We start from the raw sequence: 7,662 nt of genomic DNA, 5'->3' as shown, positions 1-7,662 counted from the left end.
GACAAACTCCGAAAGTCCCTCCTTGGGTTGTAGCTCTGCGCACTCAGCGTCTTATCAGTGGCTTGTAAGTGTCTTATCACTCTCTTCTCAGTCTATTATCTGTCTCTTATCAGTCTGTCCAGCGCTGGAAATGCCTAGGCCCAGGCCTATCCAGTGGGCTGCAGGTGGGAGCTGGCGGTGGTATTCTGGTTGTTCAGTCCAGAGCAGGTTTAAACAGCTCCAAAGAAAAAGAAGAATCAAATCCAGGGAACTTCTCTGCCTCAGAGACCTAAAAACTGACTAAAAGCAAAGGAGAGATCTGTCCTGCTGTCTGTCCATCCAGGAGCTGGAATGTAGAGGAGTGAGTGCAGTTTCTGAAAACAAACTGCAGCTTCTTCCTCCTTCCCTTCACTCCCAGAACCAGCCTTAAAGGTGCAGAAATCATTTCTGGGCTAAACAGACCGGTGGGGTACGAGCATCATGAAGTCACCCCAGGACACCCCAGTCAGGGTCAGGGGGTCCCGTCCCCACCTCATCTCCGGGCTGCTGGGGCTCCCCCAGCTCCGGTATCGCCCCTTCCCCTCTCCCCACCCTGGGGGTCCCCCGTTCCACAGCCCCGGCTCTCACAGGGATCCCCAAAACCAATGTCCCGCCCCGTCGGTACCAGGCCATCTCCACGTGGACACCCCGGGACCTTCCTGTGGGGCGATCGCGGCTCCTCTCCCCCTGAAAAAGCTCCTCTTAGGGAGCCCGGAGATATCCGGGGCTCGAGTCTGGAACCTGCCAGCTCTGAACACTCTCTAAAAGAATCCTCCCAGAGACCCCTGGTTGGAGTTATTTGGGAATTTAGCTACTTGAGCTGGGATTCTTCTGGGACTTTCAGCAGCCTTGTGTTCCTCACCATGGGGTGAATGAACCTTGTCAGTCTCACTGTATCATTTGCTCCGTTTCCTCTTGTTATTTTAAAAACATTTCAAGGAAGGAAAACAAAATATTCCCTTTTTCCCTGGGTAACACATCAGCCATTTTTTTCATCAGTTCTCCCATAAGTTCCACAAGAGGAAGGAGGAACTGTATCCAAGTTTCCAAGAGTTCTTCCAGAAAGAACCACAACCTACTCCTCGGAGGGAATCATGCTGTTGTCAAAGGCACTTGGGGTCAGAGAACAGTGCCCTGAACTCACTGTGCCAAAATAATGTTGCAATCTGGATAAGAAAATTTTTGGAGAGATGCCTCTGCCCCAGTTAAGGTGCTAACGAGACCAAATACAAAATGGATTTTACTGAACAGTAAATGTGAGGTAGAGAGAGAGATGAAAAGAAAGAGAAAAGGGGGGGAGAAAAACTGAGTGACAGGAACAAAGACCTCCCCTAGGGCAGGGCAAGTGTGACATTGTCCCCTGTGTGTGTGGCCTTCCCAGGGTGGGGGTTTTACACCTGAGCCAGTTTGGGTAAGGGGGGTGGTGTTCACCCCCTGAGCAGGGATTACCCCACTGTTTCAGGTTGCAATGCAAGATGTAACCAAATGCATGTTTTCAATCCCCATCTTCATCAACTGCTATAAACAGGTGGGGCAGTGTTCTTTATCTCTTCCATTACTCACCCCTGATAACACCCTCCAGGGCAGATATCTTCTGTGAATGGGACATTGAGTGTCTCTGCAGGACTGATAAAATTCCATCATCCCATTGTGGGATGCTCCGCCCAGGGGGAGGAACCAAGCATTCCTACCTGGATATAAGCTGATTCTTGCAACTACTGGATTCCCAGAGGACAAGAGCTCCATAACCCTCACTGGACATTAAGAGGAACATCAGACCCTTCTACAGCATCACTGCTCTGACAGAATCACGTTCATCTCTCCAACAGGACTGCAGCCACCATTTAATGGGACTGCAGCCACCACCCTTGCCAATATAGTGTCAGATTATATCCTGACTTTGTCAGCTTAAGGCAGTTTTTCTGTATCATTTCCTTGATCTTCATTTTCCTCTTAAATTGCTTTTCTGGCTTAGACCGTTACCCAGGTTTGCCTTCAAACCAGTACAAAAAACAATGTGCTCATCTGGTTTTTTCCACCAAAAACAGGATTTCCCATTCCCAAGTCTTGATTGGATGGAAGAGGAGGCTGCAAGGAAAAGGAACATTCCCTGGGACGCCCAGGCAGGTGAGGAGGAAGTCAGCGCCCCTTTCCCCCTCTCTCCTGCTCCATCTCCCAGCCCAGCACTGCCCCTGGTTGCAGGACAAACCCGGGGTCAATGCCATCCTGCCGGGGATGCCGGGGATGCACTGGGGGGATCTCCTTCCCTCTTGCATGGAGGCAAATCCCATCCTCTCCTTGTCCTTCCTCCCCCAGAGAAGGAGCTGAAAATGGAGACCAGGGGTGAAAAATCCTCGCGGCAGAACCTCGTGGAAGAGACTGTTTTGAGCAGCTCCACAGCACAGGAATCCAACGGGGAGGAAAAGTCACAGAGATCCCACAGGAGGAGGGGCTCCAAACCCATCCCGGTGTGCTCTGTGGAGGAAAGACCCACCCTGAGCCAGGAAGATGGGCAGAGCTTCAGCCAGAGCTCAGAGCTGGTGGCCCATGGGCAGCTTCATGATGGGGAGAAGCCCCACAAATGCTTGGAGTGTGGGAAGAGCTTCAGGCAGGGCAATACACTGATCAGCCACCAGATGATCCACACTGGGAAATGGGCTTGTGAGTGTGGGGAGTGTGGGAAGGGCTTTAGCTGCAGCTCTGCCCTTGTAAACCACCAGCAGATTCCCACCAAGGAGAAGCCCTTCCGCTGCCCTGACTGTGGGAAGGGCTTCAACTGCAACTCCAAGCTCATCATCCACCAGCGCATCCACACTGGAGAGAGGCCCTACCAGTGTCCCACGTGTCAGAAGAGGTTTCAGACCAGCTCCAATCTCCTCCTGCATGAGCGCATTCACACGGATGAGAGGCCCTTCCGCTGCTCTGATTGCAGGAAGGGCTTCAACCGCAAATCCACCCTCATCACCCACCGGCGCATCCACACTGGGGAGAGGCCCTACGAATGTCCCCAGTGTGGGAAGAGCTTCTCAGACCGCTCATTCTTTAACCGACACCAACGGAGGCACCGGTAAGGGAAGCCTTACGAGAACCCTGACTGCAGGTGGAGCTTCATGCACTGCTCCATCTCCATCCCCATTGGAGGACCCACAACGGTCAGAGCCCTGGTGACCCACATTCCTTGTGATACACAGTGGGAAGTGATTTGTGTTGCTTTTTCTTTGGCTCTTATTATCTTTTGATTTATCTGCTTTCCTTCAAAACACCAATAATCAGGGTAAAAATCAACCCAATTCATCAAAGGCACTACAAGCCTCACGTTTTACTTGTGTTTTTAGGGAAACTTGGATTCTTGGAGATATCTGGGAGGATATGGGGGGTTTTGGGGGTATTTTGTTTGGTTTTCTTTATTTCTTGGCACTCCAAAAGATGAGAGGCATTGATCTGACAGCTTAAAACTACTCAATGCTACTGAAAACTACTCAATCCCACCCTAGAATTCCTTGATTCCACATCCCCTTTGGGTGAAATGGGGTTGAAAGTAGATTGGGTGAAGTGGGATGCAGATCAGGAGGGATGAGATGGGCATTGGGTGGGGCAGGATGGGTGGGATGTGGTTTGGGAGGTGTGAAATGGAGGAAATACAGCTTGGGAAGGGGGTCTTGATGTCCAGGATTGGTGGGAATGGTTGGGTTTGGGACAGGGGAGGTGGGTTGGAGTCTGGAATGAGACGGCCAAAGTTTGGGGATGATGAAGGGAAGGGAAGCCCGTTACTGAGTGAGTTTTTGGATATTCCATGTTCATGAAGAGATGCTGGGGTATCTCACGTTTCTGAGGTGGTTTTGGGGCACTCCCCAGCTCTTGGGGGTTTCCCAAGAGCAGCTCCATGGAGCCCCATTTCCAGGGGTGGTTGCCATGGGCACGAGCTCAGGGATGTAGCCAGAGTCCGTAACCTCAGTGCTGAAGAGCAGAGAAATGATGAATTGCCCCAGACAACTCCAGTGTGTGTTTGCAGACCTGTGAGCTTACTGAGGAAAGGTCAACAGCAATCCCCTGGAGAGATGCACCTTAGACTCCGGGCATTCCTCACAGCTCAGGGTGAGGAAAGAAGCTTCCCCCATGGTGCCTTGCAGCACTATATTAATTTATCCCAATTCTTTCCCCCCTATTGGCCCGTTAGCCTTTCCCACCCCTTTTACCCTTATATGTTCATGTTCTGGTGAGTTCTCCCTTCCCTGTAATCCCATTGGTTTATGTCTCTGGCTATCCACTCTAGCATTTCCTATTGGTCCCTTCCGTGTGTACCACCCGTGAGCCCTCAGACCATTGGATCCCTGATGCTCTTCTCCACCCTTTCTTTTCCTCATTTATAACCTAGACCCTCCGTTGCCTTTGTCTTTGGCCCTGGACCTCTTCCGTGTTGCCTGAATAAAGCACATTGGAACTCCATGCCTGGAACCTCGGGTGTCTTCACTGCCAACCTGCTTCATGTGTGTATGTGTCTGTGTGTCTGTGTGTCTGTGTGTCTGTGTGTCTGTGTGTCTATGTGTGTGTGTGTGTGTGTGTGTGTGAGTGTGTGCTGGGGCTCTCATGGCTCCTGCCTCTTGGTGCAAGATGCTCTCAGGGAAGTTGCATCTACCACCACCACAGACCACAACAGTGGCGCCCAAGCAGGGACCTTTGTCTGGTACCCCTGGAGACCGTCTCCAGCATGGCTGCAATCTAAGTTGCCTTTGAGTCAGCCACTAGCCTAAGACAACCTCTGAATTTTATCTGGGCACGCTGAAGGGAGAGACATGGAACCCTCCCAAAGTCGTCAGCTGGAGGATTGCTTTCCTTGACACACCCCCACGAGACCCTTTGTTGATGCACTGCTGGGTGAGTATGTTTCAGTCAGAGTCACCCTTTTCTTTTGTTTTCTCATTTTAACTTGTGGGTGGAAAGACAGCAGAATGGGCACAAAACTCGTTCCACAATGGGAGATTTATATCCAAGTTACATTAGCCCTAGTTGCTCGGGAAATTCATTTTTCAAAGGGGAATTTGAAAGCTTCTGTTCATCTTCCTTTCAAATATTATATGTTACAAGGGAATCAGTTTAATCACTTGAGATTTGGGGTACGGTTGGGATCAAGATATTTGTTTTATAAATGGAGGGAAATTTTAAAGTAGAGAAGTTTTATTGTCTTTTTCATTCCATTTATGGCAAAATGTTTTATCTTCTTTTTTGTTCTATTTATGATTCAGTTTAAAAATCAGGGGAAAATTTGGGAAAAGTTTTGGGTCTCCCCTTCAAAACCCCTTCCCTTCATCCTCTCCCCAAGCCCCTAGACCCTCTTCCCTGCCTGGGGAGCAATCAGCAGGTGGATATCGCTATTCAGCACAGGGTTTCTGCTGTCTCCCTGATGCCTCCCGATCTCCACTCTCCCCTTACCAGGATGGCACTGGCCATGCTGCTCTGGACCTTCCCCTCAACCTTCTTCCTATGCCCGCATACCCTCTTTCATCTCCCCCAGTGGCCATTACCCCACAAAATGGTGCCGGCAATGTGGCAGCCCAGACATTTTGTCCCCTCCTGATCCAAGTTTTTTCCACCCTCCACCCCAAAATGGCCACTTTCCCGCCTCTCCTCTGCCCTTTTCTGTGACAGTGGTCACAAGGGTTTTGAGGTGAAGAGAGAGGCGAGAATGTTGACCTCATGTTCAGAAGGCTTGATTTATTATTTTATGATATATATACTACATTATAACTATACTAAAAAGAAATAGAAGGAAAAGTTCTCAGAAGGCTAGCTAAACTAAGAATAGAAGAGAAAGAATGAATAACAAAGATCTGTGTCCCTTCAGAAAGCAATAGCAGCTCTGCTGTGAGTGGTCAGTAAATCCAAACATCCACAAGAGACCAATCATGGACCCACCTGTTGCATTCCACAGCAGCAGATAACCATTGTTTACATTTTGTTGCTAAGGCCACAGCTTCTCAGAAGGGAAAAAAATCCCAAGAAAGGATTTTTCACAAAAGATGTCTGTGACATGTCACCCTTTTAAGTTTAGTTTAATTAAAAAGAAAAGTGTTTGCAATTTTCTCTGCTGGGCACATGCTGAGGAAAGAACAAACACTTGACAGGTTATCTGTTGCCAATCAAAACCTCACTCAAGTGCTGGTGTGGAATGAACAGGGAATTTGTTCACCTGTAGAACTTACAATTCTATCAAATCACTAAAACAATCTTACAATATTAGAAAATTGTGGTAGATAGGGACAGGCGGTCGGAACATCACGCGATGTAACGGGAAGGCCGGACCCCTGTTCCTCTTCGATAAGAAATTATCATAGGAATGTAGCCTCCCTAAACCGAGTGCCAGTAACTTTCCATTCCCTACCCAGTAACTTTCCACTCCTTACTAACCATAGATGGTAAAGACAGACACCCTCTGACGTAGAAAAACCCCTAGATTATAAAATCCCACGAGATGAGATAATAAAGGCCTTTTGACCGTCCACCACATTGGTGTCTGCGTGCTTCATAGGCCCGAGCGACCCTGGAGAGTGGGTCGCTGTGCCGTTTCCTCAGAACCAAGTCTCCTTGCCTTGTATCAGAAGGCAACAGAAAATGCAAAAACAATACAAAGAAAGTCTAAGTCCAAGCAGCTGAGCTTCAGGAAAAGTCCATGGCCTGAAGATGTTCCTCTTTGCCATCTCTGAAAAATCCTTTTGGTCCTGAAACAGGCTTGCTGCAGAAAAGTCCATCAATAGTTATCAAAAGTCTATTGACAATCATCAAACAATTTCAAACAATTTCAGACAATTCCTGGAAATTCTTGCCAGAGCCCTTTATTGAACAACTTGGGCTGAAGCTAATTTTTGGCCCTTCAATGCTTCAGAGCTGCTGCCAGTTATTTAAGGTTTTTGTTTGTTTGTTTGTTTTGTTTTGTTTATTTGTTTGTTGTTTTGGGGGGTTTTTTGGGAAGACCAGCAGCAGCACAGCAGCCAGAGAAAGGCCCTGGGGGGCCCTGGCCCACAGAAAGGCGGCCCAGGACCGGAAGGGGGAAGCAAAACCCCCAAACCCATCAGGAGGCCGGGAGGTGGCACTGGCCCAGGGACCCAAGCCCAACGGCTCAGGCCCAGCCCCCGAGGCAGGCTCTGCCTTGCCACAGGTCTGCACTCTGCTGCCAGTATAATGGCAGAACGAGTGATGACCCAAAATCACCAAGGCATGCCAGCAGAAGGGAAATAGAAGCCTTACCAAAAATCTTCATCTCGGGTCTGGGGATGTTTGTTCCCCACAGCAAGTAAGCCATGATCGCTTCCCGCTGTGCCCTCTGCCTCTGCAATGCAAATGCAACAGGTGTGTCTCCCATTTGCCTCACGGCACCACCCCCACCAGGCTGGGGACCAAAGGCAGAACTTTCGGGACCCACCTGCCCCTTGCCACTGGTGTGTGCGAGGGGCGGCAGAGAGATTCACACCCCCCAAGGGGCAGCAACTGACCAAACACCCCCCAACCCGCCGAGAACGCTGATTTGGAACGCCAGCAACAGGGCTGCACTCACAGCCAGCTGGCGAGCCATGCCTCCTCCACGGAAGGAGAGGCTGGCGCCCTCTTCCCCTGTCCCAGCTCCCCCCGCAGGGGCAGCCCCAGGACAGC

The sequence above is a fragment of the Zonotrichia albicollis genome, unplaced genomic scaffold (genome assembly GCF_047830755.1).
Source record: "Zonotrichia albicollis isolate bZonAlb1 unplaced genomic scaffold, bZonAlb1.hap1 Scaffold_257, whole genome shotgun sequence".
NCBI classification, from domain to species: Eukaryota; Metazoa; Chordata; class Aves; order Passeriformes; family Passerellidae; genus Zonotrichia; species Zonotrichia albicollis.
The sequence above is the reverse complement of the archived record's forward strand: the minus strand, read 5'-3'. Positions refer to the sequence as shown.